This window comes from Pinus tabuliformis, chromosome J (genome assembly GCF_031772625.1).
Source record: "Pinus tabuliformis cultivar Carrire ecotype Pingquan chromosome J, CPIR1, whole genome shotgun sequence".
Lineage (NCBI taxonomy): Eukaryota > Viridiplantae > Streptophyta > Pinopsida > Pinales > Pinaceae > Pinus > Pinus tabuliformis.
The window spans coordinates 940969685-940995955 of record NC_142295.1 but is presented as its reverse complement, the minus strand read 5'-3'; the positions used below and the strand labels follow the sequence as shown (position 1 = coordinate 940995955).

Here is a 26271-nt window from a genome sequence, read left to right as displayed (position 1 = left end):
GCCGTTCTGGAAAGTGAAGCAATATACTTGCTCCGATGGTCTGCTTGTAAAAAGAATACAATGCATTCACTTAAATAAATCTACAACGACAAATGACAGGATCTGCGAAGAGTAACAATGCCAATGATGCCAACTTGTGTCTCCATATACAAAAAAGAAAAACAGATCAGAAATATAACGTGTACCAAATGAAAATGACAAAAAGCAACATAGTTATAGTTTGGATGGAAAACTCGGAGAGGAACGGTCTAGAAATAGTTTTTTAACACAGAAGCACATTCCCAGCAACCACCCCCCACCAAAAGGGCGTTGTGTAATGCAACATAGTTATACTTTGGATGGAAAACTCGGAGAGGAGCGGTGTAGAAATAGTTTTCTTTTTGCACAGAAGCACATTCCCAGCAACCACTCCCCACCAAAAGGGCATTGTCTAATGAAGGCACAATTTAGCTTGGACGAAAAATTTATTGTGAGATGAGAAATTATTAAAGAAATTTGACAAAAATAGATTCATACCATTAAATGACAAAAATAGATTCATACCATTAAAAGAACACCCAAAATACTGAAGCTTATAACCTTAGCCTTTATTTAAAAAAAAAATCCATCCAAATCATGTACCAAAAATAACAATTTGACAAATTGATTAATCCTTCGTAATAATGAAGTGTTTTTTGGAATGTCATTGACCAACATTGAAAATTGACTTATTCATATTAAGCTTCCTCAACCCAAAAAAAAAAGTGACTACTTAGAGTAATTTAACAAATAAATAAAATACTTATATCCAAATTGCTGAAGTGGATTGCATTTCTCTCTTGATCGTCAAATTCCAAGATATGTACCATAGAAACTTGCAAAATCTGTAATCGAGATAAAAATGCCCTACACAAATTACAATTGATTGACCACGGCGCAATTTGATTTTTCAATATTTGATAACGGAATAGGAAAAAACAAAAAGAATTCTGCGCCATACCCCAATAGTCATGGAATCTACATAGTTATAAACCTTCTAATACGGTATTGAGTCTGGTTTTCACCACACTCCGGCATTAACATGGCTCCACATTCAGGAATGGTTGAAAACACCCACGCAGCTGATAGATCCCATCGTAGAAATGTTTGGGAACTCGCATTACATGATTTCGCAGGTAAAATAATTGCCTTCATTTATTTTTTTCTGAAAAGTTAGCTTTGTCATTTACAATCATGATTTCATGAATTTTTTTTTGAGCTGAAACGTTATTTTACAGTCCAGTATTTTTTCCCTTGATTTATAATAATGATTTCATGTTTTTTTGGGTTGAAAGGGTCCTTCTACAGTTTAATATTTTTTTCTAAAAATTTGTTTTTGGATTTATAATAATGATTTTATGAATTTTTGCTTCTTGATTTATAATAATGATTTCATAAATTTTTAAGCCTAAAAATTAATTCGTATAAAAATGATATGTAATTCGAAAGTAATATATAATTCCAATAGTGTTTACAAATGGAATAAAAAATAGCTAATAAAATGTCTCAATGTAATGAAAATTATTTAATATAAACTATCTATATATTATTTTTTAAAAACTAAAACAAATCTAAACTACCTAATCTTCTCATCAAGGAGTTGATTTCCTGAAGCTGGGCTTCGCTCCATAGGCAATACATTGAACACAGATCTTAAAACAAGCAAAATTCATTGATTAACTTGGTTGTTTTCTTGAGGAATCGCGTGCATGGTTTTGTTGGATATTGTTGGTTTTTCTTTTTTTTTTTCTTTTTTTTTGTGGGCTCTGAAATGACTTGCGGTTGTGTGAACTTAAGGTTTGAAGTGAAGCTCAGCTCAGAAGTATCTCGCTCAGACTAATTGGAAACCTTTGCGCCGTTAAAAATTTGGCTCAGAATGTTTGTTCTGCGACAATTGTTCTACTCTGAATGATTTGGCATTGCAAATAATATGGTAAACAAGTATTGTACAGAAACCTGAACTGAACACATGCCTGTAGCTGTAATAAAGTATGGTGATTCATAGCAGAAGCTTGAGGATAGTCTGGAACTGATCTGACCTTGGTAAATCTCTGTTTGACAATGAACTATTATGGATTTGACAGGGATCTCCATAGACATGTCTATATGATTGATTTTCTTGCATAACAATGAGCTACTTGACAACCACATTAATTCTATATGGAAAATGACGGTGACCTTTATGTATTGTGTGACCCATGGCTAGGTAATGACAAACCGCCAGTGGTAGTAGTGCGGAAAAACTAGGGTGGTTGTATGATGTAGTAATATTTATGCATTACTGTGCAATGTATATTGTTGAAGGTTGTTGTCAACATCTTATGTTAGGTCCAGTGACCTTGAAATAACCTTGATGACAGTCTATGGCAGAGTGTTCACATTATGATAGTGTGTACTGTAGCCCTTAAATAATAGATTGCTTGGATTCATAAGTCCTAGCCTTGAAATTGAGCAGAATTGAGTTGGTATTAGAACACTAAAGATGGTGTTATTGTTATCTTTGTTTGAAGACGACTAAGCTACAGAGGCATGCATATGTTGACTTAGTGTTTTGAGCAAGATAAGTTGGCATTCATTATTGCAAAGAATGAGAATACGGGACTGGAATTGTTTGCATGCAAGGTATGCTTAATTTCTCATGTTGAGAAGTCTGTTATGACAGAGAGTCAAGATTTCAGAGTCATCTTCAGCATTAGTATGAAGCAGCCTTAAAAGGAGCAGTAAGGAATATTTCATAGTCAGCATCGTTCGGACATAGGTATTGTGTGGCCTACAATAGTGTAAGAAGGAAGCATTGAATGTATCATCGTCATCAGTTTGCATCAGCACGTTTTTCAAGTATCTCATCTTCCAGTGAGCATTCATTCAGCAAAGGTTGGAGGAGCATTGACAAAGGTTTATAAGTTGAAAATGAGTAAGGTATTTGCATGTTGTCACATATTGCAATTAGAAAAAATCACTTTGCAAGATGGTTTCAAGATACCGTTTTATAAGCAGCTTCATTGAGCATTCAAAAACTATAGCAGGCAGTGACATCAACATTTTGGAGACATACTAGTGTGATATGACAAGAAAACCTATTCTACTACGGTGACCTATATAGCAGTGAAGAAGATCACAAAAGATAGTTGTGTCCTATATAGCAGTGAAGAAGACCACAAAAGATAATTGTGTTGCACTGATACCAGTGACGACATTCTTGATGCATGACCAGGGCGATATATATAATAATGAAAAAAAAAATATTTTGGTTATAGAGTAACCCTGTCGAAAACTTGGCAGAGCACTGTTAAGATGCTATGACTCATATTGCAATGGTACAACAGTAATGCTTTGAGCATATTATAATGTTGTATTGTAAAGAGTGATCTTGAATTTGCAAAGGACTCATGTACATGTGCAGAGTTTGTGGTTGAGTGATTCGTGACAGTGACACATTGTGTACAACAATGACCCTTGGTGTATGATAGCCACATGAAAAAGCAATGACCTTGATGATAAGAGTAAACGGTGAAGTATAGTAAGTGTCAATAGTGGCAGTTGCAATAGCAACAATGAGTGTGCACGGTGATAGTAGTGGCATTAGCGATAGTGAATGCGAACTCTGGTAACAACAGCAGTGGGGAGTGGGGGATGGTAGCAGTAGCAGTAGTGGTGGACAGAAGTAGCAGTAGTAGTGGTAGACAACAATTCCAGTAGCAGTGGACAACAGCAGTAGTGGTGGACAGAAGTAGCAGTAGTAGTGGTAGACAACAATTCCAGTAGCAGTGGACAACAGTAGCAGTAAATTGCAGCAGCAGACACTGAAGCTGGATTGTTGTTGAGTCATTATCCTTGGTACAAGAGCCCAAATATTTTCGGGGACCATTTGCTTCCTTCCAACTTTGCTGGTAAAACCCCTGGGGAGTTTTATACTTCTTTCCAGATTTATTTGGTAAATTTGTATGCACATCATACATAACATAGCATTTGGTTGAGACAAATATTTGGTGTACTGTCCAATGAAACGAATTCACCCTCTTTTCAGTATTTCCAAAAAAGAAAATATGTCAACCAAAAACTAAACTAAGAGTTATTTTAGTTAGATTAAATCTCTCTAATCCAATTAACCAACAATTAGAATAAGTTTCTTAAATGCAATTAACAAATCATTACAATAACCAATACATTTTATTATTAGTAATATCAATTAATATGTACAAGACAAATAGAAGTTAATATCTTTACACCCTCCCTTACTAAGTACTTATCTTGATCTTCTAGAAAGAGCTCCATCAAGATATCTCTATAAAGGAGTAGTTAGCAAATTGAATTGTTGAGTTATCTCCCAAATTTAATTAATAACCATCATCCATAAATTGTTGCATAACCTAATTAGCAAACTAAAATATATATGCAAATCTCTACAACTAATAAAAAAATCCTTCTCTAAATTCACAACTTCCATCTCTAAATTCACAACTTCCAAACTAATTAAACAACCATCCACAATAAGCATTACTACCCCTTCATGTCTTGGGGATACAATTGCTCGAAACCACTATCAATTCCCTATTGAACTAGGGGTCAATATTCGCCGATTATAATTCCCTATTGAACTATGGGTCAATATTCGCCCATAATATAGAAAATAGGGAACTAGGGGTCAATATTGGCCTATTATATAGAAAAAACAGTTTAGAAGGTTCCAAAATCATTTGACCGTAAAAAATTTATCATCATTTATTTTACAATACAAAATAACAATAATAAAATTTTCATTCTAAAACTAATTTAGCTACACCGTCAAGATCTTAATGCTTTACTGCAAGCACTATTTTTTATGTGTGTCTGCCATTATCATGAATCAAGAGTGTTATAGACATTTTTGGGCACTGCAACCCCAATCATAAATGTCCATAAACCAAGGGCTCTTAATTCCTAAAAGTGTTGTTCCAACCTCTAAAAGAACAAGGTCAACTGATTACATCATCTCCCAGAAGTTCTCCATGAAAAACTGCTCAGAACTGGTCAAAACTGGACCATCTCACCTGCTCCATGGTCAAATCGTGCTACATCCCACATAAATACACATAGGAGGTGCGATGCATCTTGAAAAGCCCTTCTATGGGATGTGATGGGCGAGAGTGGACAAATGGCAGGGTCAATCTGCAAAGTGGAGGATCATGGAATCTTCTAGAAACTTCTCCTGTGACACTTGCCTCTCTGCATTCGCCCAGAGATGAGTAAGAGATCATCAATCTCCAAGTGGAATCAAGAACTATCAGAGAGAGGACACTAATCAAATCTCAAAAGCTGACTCACCCCCCTTGCAAACATCTATATATGGATCCCTCATCCCAGAGATCCAGAGGCTGGAATTTTGTATCTTGTAAGGAAGTGCTGCTGGTTTCTTGGTGCAATATCATAGTGTTGGGTGATTTAAGCTTTTCGTGAGGTGAAGAAGGGATTTCTTGATGAGAGGATGATGCTGGGTCAGAACGATTGGTTGTAATCCTCTTTGCTATTTCTTGATTATTAATAAAGCTATTCAAGTTTTCCTCCACATTCTTGTATGATTGATGGTATATGCATTTGTGTGGTCAATATATATCTGGTCCTATGTTGTTTATGATAATAGATCTATGTTCTTGGATAGTGTTATGCTGCTTTGATTCTACAGGTGTTCTTTGAAACTGGGTAAACGAGGAAGCGAGTGGCAAAGATCTATCAGAAGGGAGAGGAATCAAGCAAGGAACCAAGCGCAAGACAGAGGTTGGTCTTATTTATTCCCCTTTTATCTATTTCTCATAAAGGAAAACGAAAGTAATTTTAGTTTGTTTGTTTCTAAAGTAGCTACCAGCCTTAGTGGGACTAGCAACTCTGCATAGACACTAGATTTCCCAATAACAAAGAGAACAAGAACTCGAAGTTTGAATTGACGCTGAGCTAGGTGCTGAGTTCTGGAAATTGACTTACAACGTAAGTATCTTCCAGTACCTTGCATATCTATTTGACAACTGTAAAGTTGTACTGTGCTGCTAGCTAAGAAACACTTTATGGAAGCACCATTTACCAGAACTTTGCAAGCTGAAAGAAGTCTCTTCAACGCAACTAGTTTTCTCACAGTTACTGTAAAGAGGATGGACATCGCCAGCACTTGCATTGGAAGCCACCATGAGAATCATCAAACTTGTCAGGTCTCGATCTGTCATCGTTGACGCTTTCAAATGTATTATCAGAAGAAACGCGATTCTATGAACCGAAGAAACGTAATTCTCCAAACATTGGGAGCAAGAACTCATGCGACTCTGTTCCTTGAATATATGCACCAACATATGACACACGAATCTAGTTCTTTTCTTCTTCAGTTTTTAATTCGGAAGAGCTCCTAATAATCTACTCTGGTGCAAAAATATATTCCCAAGCCCAGGATTTGTCGTCTTCACAAATCCAGCCTATAGTATGTATGAACATAAGTTACGGGTGGTCAAAAATATTTAATTCTCTTCTAAACTATTTGAGGTGTGTTAACTTGGAATTGAAAATCCATGGATTCTTACGAATGAAAGAATGAAAATAACACACAGTATCCAAGTTTGTTGTCGGTAACTTAGTATGGACTCTTCCGGTATATCTCTCACAAACAAATTGCACAAAAAATGTACATGCTTCTGACACATTTATGGTGATTTAATGTATTTACTTTTATGGTAATTTAATGCTAATTTAATTATACATATTTAATTATTCATATATATATATAAATAAAAATAAAATAAAATAAAATAAAAAACAACATTTCTCACATGTTTTGAAGTTACATCTAGAGTTAACTCTAGTATCAATTTAGGGAAAAAAATTACACAAATATATTTTGTTTTATATTATCACTAAATATATACATAGAAATGTATTATGGTAAGATATAAATATTATGTTAATCACATAATCAATTAATTAAGAAAATATTTCAATTTTAGTTAGATTAAATCTCACAAATCAAACTAACTACCAATTCAATAACTCAAATAATTCATTTAACCAATACATTTTATAATAAAAAATATCATTAAAAAAAAAAAACAAAAACGAAAAACAAAAACGAAACATAATAAAAAGTAATCATTCAAAATACACAACACAAAAAAAAACAAATGAAAGTTAATATCTCCGGGACTCAAAACTACCCACACTGTAAGACTTCCATTTTGTCTAGTGGAAAGAATGGTGCAAGAACTAATTCAATCATCATTCTAATGTGCGTCGTTTGATTGATCTATCTCAAATGTCTGGCTGTAATAGATTTCTGATTTGTTGGCGACCAAGTGCTGTCTGTGATTGTCCTCTGATTTGTTGGTGCCCTTTGATTTGCTGGTGTTACATGAATATATTATTTTTCTGTCTGACCTACTAAAATTCAATGGCTGCCTCTGATTGTTTAGCATCTGATATTCACATTCCACAAATATTTGCCTATCGAGAGAATACAGTTTCGGACTATTAATTTGGACTTTGCATGGAATAGGTAAATAATTCCTCTTCCAATATCAAGATGAGATTCAAAGCTGGGCTTTCGAGTTTTGCTCACGCCCATTCTAATCTGGCATTGTTATCCCCGGCTTTCTTTTCTAACAGTCTCTGATTCTCTATTCATCTATTAACATCCTATTATCTCTCTTCTAACAGTCTCTGATTCTCTATTCATCTATTAACATCCTAATATCTGGTGAGAAATTATTCTTATATGTCTTGATCCGAGCTCTTACTAATTGATTTTGAATTAATCGTGCACTTAGCAATAGTTTTCATTACCATTTGGATTTCCAAAAAATGTCCATAACGCACTCCGGGTGTAACTTTAAGCTTATGATGGGTATTGACATTTCCTGCATCCTCACCATATCATTAAAAACTATACAACTTAAATTAGGAAATCTACATATGCTTCATTATCTGAAGTGTACTTTTATAATGCAAGCATCTATGCATGTAACTCACAAATCATAAGCAAATCATACAGCTATTGATACAACCCAGAAATCCTCACTCGCGAAAAGCTGTTGAGTCAACCCGGAAACCATCACCTGTAAACAGCTATTGAATCAATCCAAAAGCATTGAACGATCGACTGCATTTGGAATTATTAAAATTTCCCATTATTATTAGAATTGCACAATAATTTTATCTCTCCAACCATCCATTAGACGGCTTGAACACTTAAATCCAAGGCCACTAAAAGAAATTAAATGTAGTATTCAACTACACCGGTTTAAGTAGTTTATAATGAAGTGTTGATACAAATTTATCAATCAAGATCATTCATTTATTTATATATTTAATTTTAATTTTAATCTTAATCTTAATATGTTTTTTCGATATTAAAAAAATCGTAAAAAAATGCGTAAGAAAAAGAAAGAAAGAAATCATAATAAGAGGATTTGAATTATGAAAATGATGAAAAAATTTAGAAAAAAATAAAAGTTTTTATATGAGTATTTTAGTTGTTGTTCAAGATTTTATGAAAAAAAAATCTTTTGAATATGTTTTAAAAGTTGTTGTACACAGATTAATGAATTTGGAGAGAGTTTTTGAGATGTTTATGATAATTAAAAAAAAGGTTCTTGGATGATGGATTGTTATTGTTTATAAAGATGGTCATATTAATGACATGGTTGTTGAGATAGAGTGCATGTAATTAGTGCATGCATGATAGATTATTTTGATGTTGAAAAGTAATTCATCCCAGTAGAAGAAAGTAGACCACATTTTCTTTCGTGGGGTTATAATATTATCTAGTCAACCAGCTGTATGTTCATTTTCTTATTTGTGCAATGATATGTTCTTTTTCTTAGTGGTACAATTAGTTATGGTTTAAAAGCATTGGGTTATGTGAAAAATTTTCTTCTGGTTGGATGAAGTGAATGTTAAGTGAATGGTGTGTTTGAAATATAACAAGCATAAATCCATCTTAAATTTGGATCTATCAAGTGCCAAGAGGGATTGAATCTCTCAAGGTGTAAACTTCTTTTTTGAGTGCAAAACTTGAGGAAAGATTTGCTCCTTGAGAGATTTGATCCCTCGGGAGTTAAGATGGATCTATGCTAGAAATATTTATTGTTTTTTTATTTATACTAATTATTTTTTATTTGATAAAATTTACCTCACACCAACTTAATTTTTCATGCAACATTTTATTTTTGTAAATATTCCAATTCCAATTTCATGTTAACATTTTACAGGCAACACACAATATTTTAGTGCTCTAAATATTTCAATTTCACCTAACATTTTACATGTAATAAGAGATGACTTGTGATTTATTAGTATCACATTTTGACAAATAACATTATAATGGTTTTTTACATTACAATCTAAACCTAATCTAATTGGAATGAGGAATGGGGTGTTCATAAGATTTACACTTTGCTGAGTTTGTTGTCTCAATTCATTACTATAGGTTACAGATTATATAGATTAAGAACTTAGAACTTTTGAAGATGAAACATACCTTAACTTAGGGTACTCCTTCTCTAGATGAACCTTATACTCTTTTTATTTTCTTGAATTTTACATTTACTATCCATTTTGCGATTAACATATAATTGTATATATGTTCTTTTTGTTAAAAGTTAAGCAACATATTCAATATTATTCTTTACTTTTCAATAATTAGCAAGCATGTGCTTTTTGTATTTTTAACTTAATGACAACATCTCCCTCATATTCTTTATTTTTCATCAATTAACTTACCCATATTTTCCATTTTTTTAACATAATATTATGTGATAAAATCTCCCTCATATTCTTTATTTTTTATTAATTAGCTAACATATATTTTTAATTATTTTTTTTAAGTAGCTTTATATGACAACATCTACCTCATGTACTGGGATCTAGAGCGCCTCTTGGCGCAATCACAATAGCATTGGGTTTCATAGACTAGTGAAATAATCAACCTAAGTGCAACCTCATGTACTGAGTTGTGGAGTGCAGCTTGGGGCAATCACAATAACATTGGGTTTGATAGACTACTGAAAGAATCAACCTAAGTGCAACAAGATATAGGAAGGAGAGTCACAACAACTCCTTGCTACTTGGAATTTATAACAAAAAATAATGTCTCAAGAATCAAACTAAGTGCAACAAGAGATAGGAAGGTGAGTCACAACAACCCCTTTCTAATTGGAATTTATAGCAAGAAAGAATGTCTCAAGAAAATATAGCTAGGAGAGAAAGGGAAGGGAAAGAACACATGCATTAGAGAGAAAACTAAGCTAACATATATTTCTTATAATATATTGAAGAACGTAATCAAAATTATAAAGGAAGAACCATGGAATATGGTAAAAGATAGTGTTATATATTTTCCGAGATCATAAATAGTACCTGACACTAAGTTCTATTCAAGGAATTCAACATAACCCTATTTATCTTAGAGAATTTAGGTGTTATGGAAGATAGAAGACATAAATTCTTGAATTTTTTTCTTCTATGCTTTAAAAGAGCCTCAAAGATTGTAACCAATTGCATATTGAAAAGGAAGGAATGGATCTTCATATTATTAAAACACAGAGAAAATTTTCTAGCTACCATAAACTCCTAACTAGTAGGTTATGTAGAGAAGAACATAAGAAAACTACCTCTACATATCTCCATAGTAGGAGCAAGCTTGAAGAAAAGAAGCATAAACAATTTCTATGTTCCCACATGTCTATGGACAATAAAGGAACCAACTTAGAGTTTTAAGTAGTTTTGTAGAGATAAAAAAATAGGCCTGGTAGCCACTAGGACTAAAGAGAGAGTTTATAAATAAATTTCCACAGCATCTATGTTGATCTGAGTGGGCTACAAGTCTATTGTTTAAAAGTCATTATTAAAGACAAAGCGTGAATTAGGACTAAAGAGAGAGTTTATAAATAAATTTCCACATCATCTATGTTGATCTGAGTGGGCTACAAGTCTATTGTTTAAAAGTCATTATTAAAGACAAAGCGTGAATTAGAATTTGTGACATGTTTTGGTTTAAGGGATACATTTTTAAATTGATTAATCCATAGAAAATAGGAGGGAATGAAATTATTGAGAGATATTGTGTTTTATTATTGAAGCTGTTAAAAGATAAGACAAAGAAAAATTGTGTACAAAGAAAAAAGAAAAAACATTTTACACGAAACAAATGGAGGTTAAATGGAAATGATTTGAAAAGAAAAATAAAATAAGGTGAAGGTTAAATGGAAATGATTTGAAAATAAAAATATAATAGAGGTTAAAGTGACAAGAAAGAAAATAAAACAAGAGTCATAAAACATTATAGATAAATTTGTAATAGTATTTGCAAAACTTTTATTTCAAAAATTCTTGAAAATTTATTATATATATATATATATGATCTAATTAAGTCCCTTTTCATTAAACAAAGAAAATAATTTAAAAGTCCTTTTCATTAAACAAAGAAAATAATTTAACTTTTAAGGAAACCTCTAACCTTATAATCTAAATCTAAAACCAATATTATTTTATTGTATAGTTGCATAATCTAAATCTAGAACCAATATTACATTATTACATAATTGTTTTTTTTAATATAAATATCATGAACCATTTTTATAATAATATTTTGACATCAATATTCTTGCCTCCAAGAGGCAATGAATTTTATTAACTAGAATTTTATTAATTGAAAATTAGTAAAAAGGTAAATACTAGTATACGCGGTAATTTAAATTATACTATTTCTCACATTTTTATGTTGGATTTATTAAAAATGATATTAGAATTGGAATGAAATGAATCTTTTCTTTAAGAGTTCACACTATTGTAATTAATGAAATCATATTAGATGGGAAGAAGAAAAATTATAATAAGTTTCCATGTTGTATTATGGTACATGATTTAAGATAAGTGAGAGTGTGTATAACAAATACATTTTTATATAATGTAGAATCAAAATAAATAAGAAAAGTCTAAGAGTGCGTACAAAAATTAGTAAGGAAAAATAGTGATAATGAATTTAATAACACTTAAAATAAAAATTTTGTTTTGTTTCATAAAGTATTGATAAATTAACATAAATACTAAGCTAACATTGACATCATTATAAAAACATTAAATTATAAAATTTAATAAAAAACTTACGACCCAAAATTAAAACGTAAGACTTTATGTTTCAATATGTTTACATACGTGAGTTTAATCACTATAACTATAAATATTGTGTTCGGTTTTGTGTCTTACTCTGAAAAATTATACAAAATTTTAAATATAACACATAAATAGACCTTGAATCTATGTAATGTTTAGAAAAAAAAAAATTATAATATGGGATACCTTTGTTTCAAACACATTTACATAGCCCCGAATCTATCTCTTTACAATATTGTGTTTGGTTTTGAGTCTGTCTTTGAAAAATTATACAAAATTTAAAATATAACACATAAATAGACCTTGACTCTATCTAGTGTTTAGAAAAAATTGTAAGCTCTAAACACATTTACAATAACCCTGAATCTATCTCTTTGAAGCATTTTTTGAATGAATCAAATACTCAAACAAATCAATTACTTAAGAATAATATACTTTTACAGAAAGGGATCTTATATAGTAAGAGGTTATTGAGGGGTTCAAATTGTAAATAGCAGAACGTCTCTTTTCTAGTCAATGATAAAGACGTTAATATTATTGGTTTAATATTTAATGATGGCAACGAGATTTGAAGTTCGAGATTGCCTAAGTTTCTAGGAATAGAAAGGGTTGACATAACGTCTATTGTTTTCTGAATAATAATAGTGTTAAAAGAAACGAACAATGAAATACTATTTGTCTTGGGACCATGTTGAATTTTAATTTTTTAATTTTTAATATTAAAATGATAAATATAATATAAAATTATGTTTTAAGATATTTCGAAAATAATTGAATTTAAATAAAAAAAATTATGGTAATAAGTTTAAATTTATATATAAAGAATGAATTTTAAACATTAATTATTTTAAAATGAATAATTTAAAAAAGTGAATAATAGGAAATTTTGTTTTTAAAATATAATATTATAATAAATAAGTTTATTAAAATATTTAAATAAAATTATTTTTAGGTTTATAAAAATACTTACTACTATAGGTTGGTTTAGAGGAGCACATGCAATAAACCCGAGAGGTGTATTGGTTTATTGATAAAAACCTAAGTTAAATTATAATTGATATAATTATAACATATAAATTTATCTTGTTTATTTATTTATTTTTTTTTGGTAAGTGAAGGATTAGAAAATCAAATTTAAATTGAACTAATGTTAACTTGGCATTTTATAAATCATATGAATGGAAAATCAAAAATTTTTAATATGGTTTTTAGAGCTTTGATAAAAAGATAAATTAAAATATAATTAGAATTATTGATGATGATGATGGTTAACGTCGGCTGAGACCAAATAATGATCTATCGGACCTAAAAAGACAAATTATTTATTTTGATTTAAGATTTTATTCCTATGATCAAAAAGCTTGGAGAGAAGCCTCCCGAGTTCACTATAATTTTGGCATTGTAAAAGGCTAGGAAGGTCAGTATTGTAACAAAGGTTGTGAAATTGAGATCTAATGTGGTTGTATGCAGGGCACTCTAAGAGGAAGTGGTTTTCATCCTCGATGCTCATTTTCTCACAAATATGGCAGATCCTTTCCATCCATGGCGTTTTAGGAACTGCCCAGCGGCCAGTTTCACTATGGAGCTCATGAGAATTCGTTCTAATCTTTGCTATATTAATTTTCTTCTTTGAGCTAGTTAGAATAGAGAGATGCTTTTGATCTTCAAGGGTGGGGTTGATGACCTTCTTATAATAACTTAATTTTCTTTTAGACGATAAATCTTTCTCACACCACAATTTTTCTTTGAACTTAGAAGTAACAATATCTTTAATGTTATTTATGTTTTGCAAAGCATCATTCTCATTGATCTCCTAATAGTTTAGCCAGGCCCTTGTGTCCTTATGCCATCATCGGTTAAGCCTTAGGTGGTTTTGGCTGGAATTTAAAGCTAGCTTAGGAAGTCTATGATTGTCTATGTTATTGAGCTTGTGCTTGTACAACAGCAGAAACCTGCACATAGCTAGGCTCTCAATAGGAGAAAGACCTGCTTCTATAAGGAGAATAGGATAGGGTGTATTACTTTTAATTTTCAGGTTATAAGTTATAAAACGCTTCTGGATTTGCTCAATCTTCCTCCATGATTCTCTGGAGATGCTGCAGCCCCAAACTTCACAGCCATATAAGATAACATGAGTGACTAAAGTTAGGTGGAGGGTTAAGAACTCAAAATTTAAGTAGAATGAATTCCAACTTACCATTTATATAAATAGTATGAATGGAAAATCAAATTATTTAATATAGTTGCATTTTATTGGTTTTGTAACACAGATCTTAAAACATAAAAAATGATATTTATTTATATTTTATTAATGACTTTTATTATAGATTTCAAAATATTCTTTCAAATTAATACCTAATAAAAAAGTTATTTGTTTAATTTCCCTCTTTCTATTAAACTTAAGAAATATTCTGAAATCCTCTTCCCTATTAAATTTCAGAAATATTCTACAACCATACTTCAGAAATATTCTAAAATCCTCTTCCCTATTAAATTTCAGAAATATTCTACAACCATTTCTAGAATTTCAATCAAGTTGGCCAAAAATTATATTAATCTATTGATGTACTGCAGTATATGGAGGTCAAGTTGCTGGTTCAGTTGCCGACAAAATACTTTTAACATATACTGAAAACTTTTGGACCTAAATGAGTATTTCAACAAAAGTCTACCTGTTATGTGGCAGGGGAGAAACGTAAAGAGAGGGGAGACTCACCCTCCCGAGTGTCTATATGTGGCTTTGTTCGCAAGGCAGTTGTTCAAAGATACTGTCATATGTAACCGTTTTAAAGGCTTGTTCACGGTAAATACTGCATTTGTTTTCATTTCTTCACGGATAATAGTTGCTTAGTTCATTTAACTTTATAATCATGCGCATCTTAGTTTCTCCAAAAATGTCTTGAAGGTTTTTAATGTACCAATCTTGTTAATATCAATCTGGTTAGAAAAAAACTTCTGCCCCAGAATGCTAATTTCTTTGATCCTACGTTGTCTTCTTCTAACATGGTAAATAATAATACTCTATCTATTTAAATTCAAACATTACTGCGATTCTCCGTAAAATTCCTTTCTATCTATCAGCTATTCGAGTGACCAAATTTATTCTATTTATTTAGAACCGTCAACAACTCTATCACTGAATATGCATTTCTAACCAATATGTGATTCAGTTCATTAACCAAACATTTCTGACAACCTTGAACGAGTTGATTGCTCGATATGCATTTTTGACAAAACTGTGATTCCATATCATCCAAGCACTTCTGACAGATATGTATTTAGATTAGCTAGATGCATAATATAAGCTTGACCGAACTTTGAAAACATTCTTTAATGCGTCCCAAAACATTGTGGACGAACTCCATTGCTCCTTAAATCCTCATTCTTGGTGAGTGCTTATCAAATGCCAAAGTTTCTGGTAAAGGGTGTGCATGTTAAAAGTATTCAGATCAAGCACCTGCATCGTTAAAAAAACATATAAACATATGTGCTTATTGCTGGCAGAGGAGACATGTGCTTTTAAACATGGATGAAAGAGATGCCCATGTAGAATGTGTGAACCTAATAAGAAAGGCGGCGTCCTAATAAAAAAAACAGAGAGTTTTTCTTAACCTTGTTTTGCAAGCAAACAGAAGGTCCACATAAAAACTATGAATTTGAAGTTTTAGCAGCGTAATTGTTTTCCTGTGGTTTTTCGTGAGAGTTAAGATTATCTTATTCGTAGAAGAAGAACGTTATGTTATCCAGTGACAAAGAGTATACGAGACTACCTTGGCATGTATGGTATGATAAACTCTGTTGTTAATGGCAGATGAAGCAGCACTCACAACTTCAAGTCCATCTTCTTCCAAAGCCAAAAGAATATCAGAGTACATGATATCACGTTCCAAAATGTTCGTCCAGATCTGGACACCCGACCCCACTGAATTTATTTTCACTGCAGGGTCTTGCCGATCCAATCCTCCGAACGACCCAGATTTATTGCAAAATTTCTCCAACGAAACTTTTGCATTTTGGTCAGATTTAACCTTCATTTTCTCTCTTTGGGCTGAAAGTTCTTTGACTTGTTGCTGTAGATGGTAAACGTAGTTCACAGTTTCCAGTACTCGTTCTGCCGCTGTTCGTTTTCCCTTCACAACAGAACATTCAACTTTCATTGGATAAAAATATACAGAATATTGTTCATGTCTCAAAAACCTAGATATTGAGCAGAAGAAAACATACCCGGAGATCATGTTCCGGGAGTAATGATCTAAGCTGTGAAAAAAGCACTTTCATTTCTTTACGACGTTGCCTTTCAATCATTTTGTGATTTCTTTTGTCTTCCGTGACGGAGCCTGCTACTCTATTCCGAGACAGACTATCAGTTGGAGAACTTGAATTGCAGATTGTTTGCATTAGGGGATTGGAAAAGCCGGCTAGGGTTTCTAGGGTTTCCGAGTGGTAGGTACCAAATAAATTAAACCTGTGGGCAAAATCATCACTATTATAACTCGATGGAAATGGATCTTGCGCTGGTATACATGGATTGGGATTACTCGATACGCTTCCGACATCAAACTTGTTCTCAACATCGTTATAAGAGAGAAATGGTGAAGGAATACTCATCTTTGACTTTAACTAAAACTTAATTGACCTAATTTCAAAATTAAGAAGAACTTTGCCAGAAATTTACAGACAACCGTGTGAGTCCGCGATCAACTGCAACCTGCTTTAGTACTCTATCAGTTCCGGCTTTCAGTAAAGTACAAATCCCGAATCGATTTGTGATAAACAACCGAACATCACATAAACACATAAAGAAATAAGGTGGGATCTCTTCTCAAAGAGGAAAATGCCCTCCAAACAAAACAAGAGCGTGTGTCAGATCATGTGTGAACATCATAATTCAACTATATGAAAATACGGCTCACAACTCAATCTGATGCGACAACTATTGACGGTACGTATTTTTATTCTTATTTTGGACGTAGGGTAATGTAAAGCAGCTAAATCGATGGCAAAAGCAGCTAAATCTGGAATAAAGATAAATCTCGCTTTTGCTTGAGCGTTAGCGGGCATCGCGAGAAACGTGGTATTTCTTTATGGGACCATTTTAGCGGAAGAACGAGGATCAATCCTCGTTATGCGTAGGGAGAATATTATAATGATAACCGATCGATATTTCAACGTGTGTTCAAAGTCAGGTAGTTGATGAATTGTATACCATGTTCGGCGATGCCATATCCTTTTGTTTAAAGAATATTTTCACGTGCATCATAAAATTTAATATTGATACCAGAAACGCGTTTCTGAACAATTTGTACGTGGTTAAAGTGGTTTTAAGTTATGTTGCATGAGTTTCTGAAACGTGGGAACGTTGTGAACTTGGGTACAGGTGTGGGAATAGCTAGAGGTTTTCCCAAAATTTACAGTAAAAGGCAAAATTTACAAGAAATGGCTAATCAAGCACATTAATATTAAATAAAAAAAATTAAAAAATAAAATTAAATAAAAAAATTAAAAAATAAAAGATATATAGTTATATAATAATCAAAATTAATATTAAATCAAAATATTCAAATATCAAAATCAGTTTAAATATATAATCTCTCATATATATAAATATATTCTCTCTGTGTCTCTCTTCTTGAGTCTCTCCCTTTTATATATATAAAATATTAAAATGTCAAATTCATTATCAGTTCTCTAACACATGACGAGTATTTCAAACAATTTTTCTTAAAAATACAAAGGAACAATTTTACCTATGTTTCTCTAGTTATTCTTATGAGAAAAAGTAAAGCGACTCTAATGGTTAAGCATTGATTGCCACATACAATATGCACACAAACTTTTGCGATACATATACATAAAAAAAAAAAAAATACTCATTGGCATGACATCCCAAATATCACCCTTACATTGAGGTGTCACATGGTTCCTTAACCCATCAAGAGATTGCTCCAGTTTCTCAATTAAGGATATCGGTGTTAAGGATGTCTTTGGCCTTTCTTTCTACGAAGGTTTCAAAAGACCCTCATGTTTTGTGGGCAGTTCAACATATTTGTCTACATGCTTTGTATTCCCCAACCCCAAGGAACATGGGAACTCCAAAAAACAGCCTTCAAAGCTCCCGGAACTTTCCCAAGCTCCCATTGCATTGCAGCTCCCACAGAAAAGGGAATGTTCCCATACAGTTCCAAAGCTTCCGGAAGGGCGGGAACCACTGGAACACGTTTTCCACCTTTAGGAAGCTGTTAGCGTGTAACAGAGGTTTTAAGTTTTTATTTTCCTAATGTAATAAGCGTTTAGACTGTAAATAAGCGTTTAGACTGTAATAAGGTTTTTGAGTGTAAAATTTCAAAAAATCTTAATTTAGAAAGTTTTGAATGTTATTTATATTTAATGATATCTATATTTAATAGATGTCGAGTTATTATATATTTATATTGGTTTTTAGTAATATTATTTATATTCATATAAATTTTATAAAATATCATTTCTTTTAATTTTATTAAAATTTATATATATATATATACATACAAGAAATATAAACTATGGAGTAGGGGATTGTTTTTTTAATATTACGAATAAATGATTGCAGTGAGAATGAACTAAACTGGACTAAGTGAAACTGAACTAGGAAATTTCGATGGTTTTGACACCTAGCAGGTGGTTGGAATTAGATTCTCACTCTCCCTTAATTACAACCACATGAAATTTTAATTAAAATGTATTCTTCTTGTTGTATTATTCAAACCTTAGTTTCTTCATTTGTTTGTGAAAATCTTGCATCGTTCCAAAATGTCTAAGCATGTCATCGACTTCTTAAAAAAATAGCTTGTATTTGGGTTGTTGTCACATATAATCTTCTATAGTGCGCTTTTCATCATCAATGTGTTGCAACATAAGATGAGAATCAAAACTTATCTCTTCAAAACTCCAATTCCTAAAAATTTCATTGATGTGTTCATCATGCATGTTGTTTTCAACATTCATTTTTGCAACTCCTATGTGGACCTTATCTAGAGATGGTGTTGCAAGCCACGCTTCAAAGAAATTTAATTGTTTTTCATAATCGTCTTGTTTACCTACACATTGGAGATCAATGGTAAGTCTAAAAACATCTGCAGAACCACATATGTTATGTTATTTCTTCTCTTCCATTAGAGCTTTCTTCTCTGCGTCTTCCTCTGTCTTTGTCTCTATCTCTTTTTTTTCTCTTTGTGGGCTTCCTTCTTTTCCTCTGCTTATGTCTTTGTCTTTATTGTTTTCTCTTTGCAGGCTTCCTTCTCTGCCTCTATTTTTGTCTCTGTCTCTATTATTTTCTCTTTGTGGTTTTCCTTCTTTGCATTGTTTCTTCAACTGCTTCAAGGAGTTTTTATTCCATTTGGTTTGCAGAATCAAGTGGGATTCTTTCACCAAATATCAACATGTCGATATCATTTTTTTGTTGCATTATTTGCAACCATTCATCATTGGGTAACAAGTTTTCATCAAATCTAACATTCACAAATTGAACTGTTGGATTAACCATAACATTGATTTCTCCAATGGTAGCTTCATTGTCATCAACAAGCTCTATTGTTAGACTCACCAAATTGTCATCAACAAGCTATATTGCCAGATTCACCAAATTGTCATCAACAAGCTTAGTTGCTAGATTCACCAAATTTTCATCTACTTGTGATTGTGCACAGTGGGGTTCATGGGCATCTATTTGCTCCTTCTTTGCTTCTTTTACAAATTCTTCACTCATCATCCACTTGTGGCTGAGCACAGTGAGAATCACCAAATTCTTTATATTCAACGGGATTACTCCCCCTTACACTAAAACTCTTCTTAATGGTATCACAGGCCTCCTTAAATGTTTTTGCATTTGCGATGAGGGAAACACTGCTATTATTTTCCTATTTGTTGTAACTCAACAAACAAATTGAACCACAAACATAGCGTTTTCTTCCCCCTTAACTCTGGCTCTAACAACAATGATTGTGGTCCACAATGACACACTTTAATTCATCCTCCTAAACCTTTTTAATTAAAACAATTTTTTTTTTTTTTAATTCCAAAAAAATAAAACGCCCTTTTCCTTATAAAAAAAATAAATAAAAACCCTCTTTTGTGTCAATAACAAATTCCTTCTCTTCGATAGTAAAAACTGTATATAATAATAGCTTCTCTTTATTTTACTTTTTAAAAAATTACGTATACCATAAAAATAATATTGAGTACTTTTTTAATGAATCACATGACTCCTTTAACAATATCACCACATTTCAAATGTTATATTAAGCCCATATAAATCCTTGTGCTTTCCTTTGAATAAAGCCTTTTCAACGAAGGCATGAAAAAATAATATGCTCTTCTAAAAAAACTTTTGAAAACACTCTTTTAAAAGGATGCTAAGGGGCTCTTTAAAAAATATCAACCTTTAATGTGGATAAAGATTGAAGAACATGGACCTTTTAAAATTTGTGGAGGCTATGGACCTGTTGACGTTGAATACTTCGAACGACTTGGTGGAGTGGTCGTACTTTTATAAACGAAATTGCATTGTCGTTTCTCCCGGCACACAACTTTTAGTTGTAAACGATCAACGCACTTGCTGATGTTAAATGGCAGCATTGAATCACTTTTTTTTGGGGGGTGAATTTCGTAAGTTTTCCAGGTTCAATACACTTGCTCTCTAACACATGGGTGCATTTAGCATTAATTTTTTAACTCTCGACCTTCGTAATTGACTATTTATTCTTTTCTTTTTCTTTTTTCTAGAAGGTGTTTTTAAATTTTTGCTGCTATCTCAAAGAGTCTTATGTAAGTAGTTTTGATGCTCTCACTTCATTCAAGTTGCTTCTCTTTCCAAGATTCTTATGCAAATTAGTTTTGATATCATGACAAAAGATGTAAATTGCGGAGCAAATGATTATTCTTTTCAAAATTACGAATCAGTTTAATAAGATTACATTAGAGAAATTAACAATAAATGAGTGTAGTGAGATTGAACTAAATTGGACTTGTGCTCTCACTTCGTTGATGTTGTTTTTTCCAGGATTGTTATGCAAATTAGCTTTGATATCATGACAAGAAATGTAAATTGTGAAGCAGAGGATTGCTCTTTTCAATATTACAAATCAGTTTAGTAAGATTACATTAGAGAAATTGACAATAAATGAGTGTAGTGACATTGAACTAAATTGGACAAACTCGAGCTGAATTAGGACATTTGGGTTGATAGTTTTTACACCTAGCAGGTGGTTGGAATTAGATTCTCCAACATATATATGAGCTCGATATGTTTCTTTGACATGTTTTATAAGAGTATTTTCACGTGCATCATATACTCTATTATTGGTACTAGAAACACTCTAGGTGTGCCTAATGGTTTCAAGATTTCTTATTTTATTTTATCTATTAGTGTAGTATCTAGAGGATTAAATCTTTCAAAATGTAAACATTTTTTAGTGTAAAATTTCAGGAAATGTTTAAACATAGAGAGATTTCATTCCACTTTACTCTTGGAAGATGCAAAGTTAAGATGAATTTATGTTGGGTTTTAGCAATATTATTTATAATTGTATAAATTTCACATCTCTATGGAAATTCTTACTTTTAATTTTATTAAAACCCATATAGTTACATATATATGAGCTTGGTATTTTTCTTAGACATGTTTTATAAAAAAATTAGCTTAATTTTTTTGATGTGATATGCATGCCATTGATTTTTCTTTGGCATGTTTTACAATTTTTTCAGTTTCATTTTTTTATGTGATATGCATGGCATTGATTTTAGAGAGAGATAAGGGGATTAGGAAACGCGTTTATTGTAAATATTATATTTTCATATGTTTATTAACTATATCTTTTGAATAGTTAATAGCTTTTGAAATATATCAAGGAGAAATTTCTCGATGGTGAATAATATGAGCGGGAGACTAGTCTACACTGCAGGATCCTCTAGATTCATCGACCCTTGGCTAGTGAAATGGTCGTTGATTTTGGGTTATGTATATCGATCTTCCAACCGAGAGTTAGCGATGGTTTTGATCCCTCCTCTATCCCTTGTCTATAACCTATGAATGGTGGATTACACAAAGAAACACAAACTAGGAGAAGAAGAATATATCGACATGGGCAATGATGTTAATGATGTAGATTTCTATGATTTCCCTATTATTGGCCTTTGTGGGATAGTTCAGCTCGCGGAGGTACTTGGATATAGCAATTGAAAAGTGTTTGACAAACATTTCAAACTAGTGTTGGTTCCTAGGGTGGTTTTGACACTTTCACAGTGTCTACCTTTTGAACTAGAACATTAATTTCTAACCTAATCTTGGATCTGGAAATGAAAGGTGTTGGGGACTTAGATCTACGAAAATTTCCAATTTTTGTTAGGTCCATGCTTGGATAATCCCTTTATTTAATGTTCATATAATTATATGTTGTGGTTGAGCTAGATAAAAACATACAACAGTGGACGGGAATCCCTGTGAGAGAGATGAAGCTCCTTTACGAAGGGAGGAAACTGAATATGGAAAAAGGACTCAAAGATTATGGAATCAAGAGGGATGCCACTATCTCTACAGTTGCATGCCTAAAAGGTGGTGCTAGGAGTGTTAGGGAAGCTTTGGCATCAAAACCTTTGTTTTTCAAGGATGCCCTAAGCTTAAGACCATGCCCTCAAACACCCAAGGACCTCTCAGGACGAGCTTTTGTAGTGGAATACTCTAAGGAGACCAAAATATTTAAGGTGAATTATACCATTAACAAGATAAGGATGAAGGAATATAAACAATGGATGATTATATGTTAGTTCAATGCCTTCTTCCCCTCGACATCTTCCCTTTAGGAGTTAGCTTACTAGAATTGGTCCCAAAATATAGATTTTCTATTTTTTTGAAGGGTTATTTTATGGTTTTCTTTAAAAATATTGAAGACCAATAGAAGGTTTTTGACTAGGGGCCCTAGTTATATGCCAATGCTAGGACTTTTATTTAGCCATGGTCCCTGGATTTTAAGCTTCTTACCATGAAGTCTCTGCATGCTCTTATCTGGGTTAGGCTCCCAAACTTTCCCCTCCATTGTATCTAGCCCGATGTCCTAGAGGACAATGGAGATTCTATAGTTCGCTTCATTAAAATAAAACAATGAAATATTAGCAAACAGGTTCATCACCCTTGTTCTCATATGTGTTGAAGTGGATCTTAGTGAGGGCTTACTAGATAAAATAATCCTCAAGTTGGAAGGAAAAGAGTATATCTGACTATTGGATTATGAAAATACAAATTTGTTCAAGTACAAAAGATGTCCACAACCCAGGCACCTTCATAATGTATTTCCTTCTCCCAAAGGGGCATTCTGCTCTCAAGTGTCGAGGAAACCAAGTCGTGTATGGCAGGATCCAAAGCCAACAAGGTACCAAGAACTTTTTGGGTCAAATGAATGATTATTCTAAGAAACATATGACATCTACTGATAGCTCAATATCTCTAGATCTATTTTAGCCCTCAAATGCATTGTCACATCCCTCGGTAGAGGAGAACCTTCCGGTAAATGGAAATGAAAGAACAATAGGTATAATAAAGGAAAATGAAAGAACAATATGTATATAATCATGCTAGCTATTTGTGGTCAAAAGCACACCCATGAGTCTGATCATTTAGATAGTGAGAACGGAGTATTAAACACAACAAAACTGACAGCTATAGAAACATCTAAAAAAAAGAGCAAAGAGTTATATATTCAACTGCTATTGAAAATGATGTAGGATGGATTGATGTTCATAGGATGAAGGGGGGTAAAGATAAACCCTTGAACCACTCTAGTATTTTATACTAGGAATGTATAGATTGTACTTTAGTTGTTCCCATTTTCTGATGTAATATGATTTTTTAGAATTAATAGAGTTTAATTTACAGGAAAAAAAGAACTATATCTTTTGAAATATCATGGTTACCAATATAAATCATTATTATTTATTTATTTTGTTGAAAATTTTATTTGCAATTTTGTTATAAAAAAAAATTAAAATAACAAGTTGAATTTAAACTCTTTATTATTGTTGTTATTTTCACTTTATTTTATTAGTTATGATCAATCTTAATCGTTGATCTAGCAAGCATCTAGAGGGATCAAATTGTTTGACATGCAAAATTAAAAAAAAGTATTGCAGATGAAGAGATTTGGTACCCCTTACCTTTATAGACCATTGGTTATATATGTGTGTGTGTGTTTGTGTGTGTGTGTGTGTGTGTGTGTGTGTGTGTAATTAAAATAATATTTTTAAGTACATAAATGGATTCATGCCTTGAAAAGTCCTTTGGCCACTTGGCTTGTGTAGACTACAAAGCTTAAGCCTTTATTTTTGGATTTTTGTTTTAACTATAAGATCTTGTTTTTTAGATTTCTTTATATAATATATGCATAGTGGTTTGTGTTTAAAATTTTATGTTGAATTTTTTTATCATTTGTTATATAATTTTATATTAAAAATTAAATAAATTACACATTTCATTCTTATTAGTTTTATTAGGAAATAAATGAACTTTTCACTTTCAATTACTTCTTTTCTCTATACATTGAAATATTTTATTATAGTTAACATTAAAATATTATTTTCTTTTTTATTACCTTCTCTCCCTATATATATATATATATATATATATATATGAGATCACTTTCAATTACTTCTTTTCTCTATACATTGAAATATTTTATTATAGTTAACATTAAAATATTTTTTTCTTTTTTAATACCTTCTCTCCCAATATATATATTTGATCTCAAAATAAATTAGTTAGTATAGATATTCAAATAGTTTTATATTAAAATATTTTATACATCTTGTTCACACTTAAAAGTGAAAATATAAGTTTTTTTACTTTTAGTTATTTCAACAATATAAATTATGTTGTTTCATATGGACATTGAAATATTTTAATTATGGTTCAAAGAGAGAAGAAGTATTTTTATCACATCTCCTTCTTACCAACCAAGTATATTCATTTATGTTTTTTGTTATAGAAAATATTGTTTTTTTTAGAGAATACATGTGTCATTTCCACGTTGAGCATGGGAAAAATCACATATCACCCTCATATTGGGTTGTAGAATGTCCCCCTTGGTGCAATATTTTTATAATTATTATTTTTTGATATAATGCTTCATGTAATAGCCACCACTCACCTATAGTGGGCTATAGATATCCTCTTAGTCCAATAAACTAAATGTAACATTTCATATAATTTTGTTATTTATTGATTTACTGTCTTTAGTAAGAAATTCTAAATGTCTCAACACATGGTTGAGTGTTAAAGTGGAGTTGTAGGAAAAAAATCTAGATCTCTTAGCAAATTGTGGTAACCATGAAAGAGGAGGATTCTTATAGCCCCACATGTTCTATATTGAAAATAAATATATGGACATGAAATTTTTATCCACCTTAAAGGGAAAGTAAAAAGTATCATCCCTTTAGCAACAATCAATGTTTCTGAAGAGGCTTCAATAAATCCCCAGTGTTTTCTTCATGCATGCATTACCTAGGAGAAACACCATCTACTATCATCAAAGATCCTGCTCAATAAGTGGGATATGGTCATTCCTAAAGATAATGGAGACCTAATTAGCTAACCATTAGTTCATAATTTAAAAAAAAACAATTCAAATCCATTTTTTGAAGTTGGATATTATGGTTTCTAATTTGAGATAAGGGAAGATTGAGATCTCATGTTTCCTAGTGATCCATGCATCGTAAACTGAGAGGTATCTATCTAAACATTTAATTTCTATATTTTGATCTAGAAGTTGATGTTCCATAAATAGCCTTGACATGGTTGAATCTTCCCTACTTCCCTTTGATCATTTGGGATAATAAATTTTTGGAAAGCATGGAAAACTCATTGGGGGTGTGTGTTCACAAAGCTACTCCCAAGCAAGGATCACATGCATATGCCTAGATTTGAATAGAAGTGGATATAACAATTGAAATTCAAAAATTAGTTGCAAGGAATCTATATAGGAAAATCCACATCTAGGATCTTAATTATGATTTTTTTCCTTTTAAATGCAAGTCCCACAACAATATATGGGAATTTCTTTGTAGACATTCAAAAAATCCAAAAATTTCCCACTCTTATCTAGCCTGTTG

The 26271-nt window shown here is 31.9% G+C and overlaps 1 pseudogene across 1 annotated transcript; it reads right to left on the bottom strand.

The window, feature by feature from the left end:
• Positions 1–15227: 15227 nt before the first annotated feature.
• LOC149229878 (transcription factor bHLH36-like) lies at positions 15228–16755 on the bottom strand (annotated as a pseudogene). Its single transcript, XR_016247330.1, has 3 exons — positions 16366–16755; positions 15912–16271; positions 15228–15598 (listed from the first exon to the last, which is right to left on the bottom strand). The product of XR_016247330.1 is annotated as a transcription factor bHLH36-like (transcript).
• Between the last annotated feature and the right edge of the window lie 9516 nt (positions 16756–26271).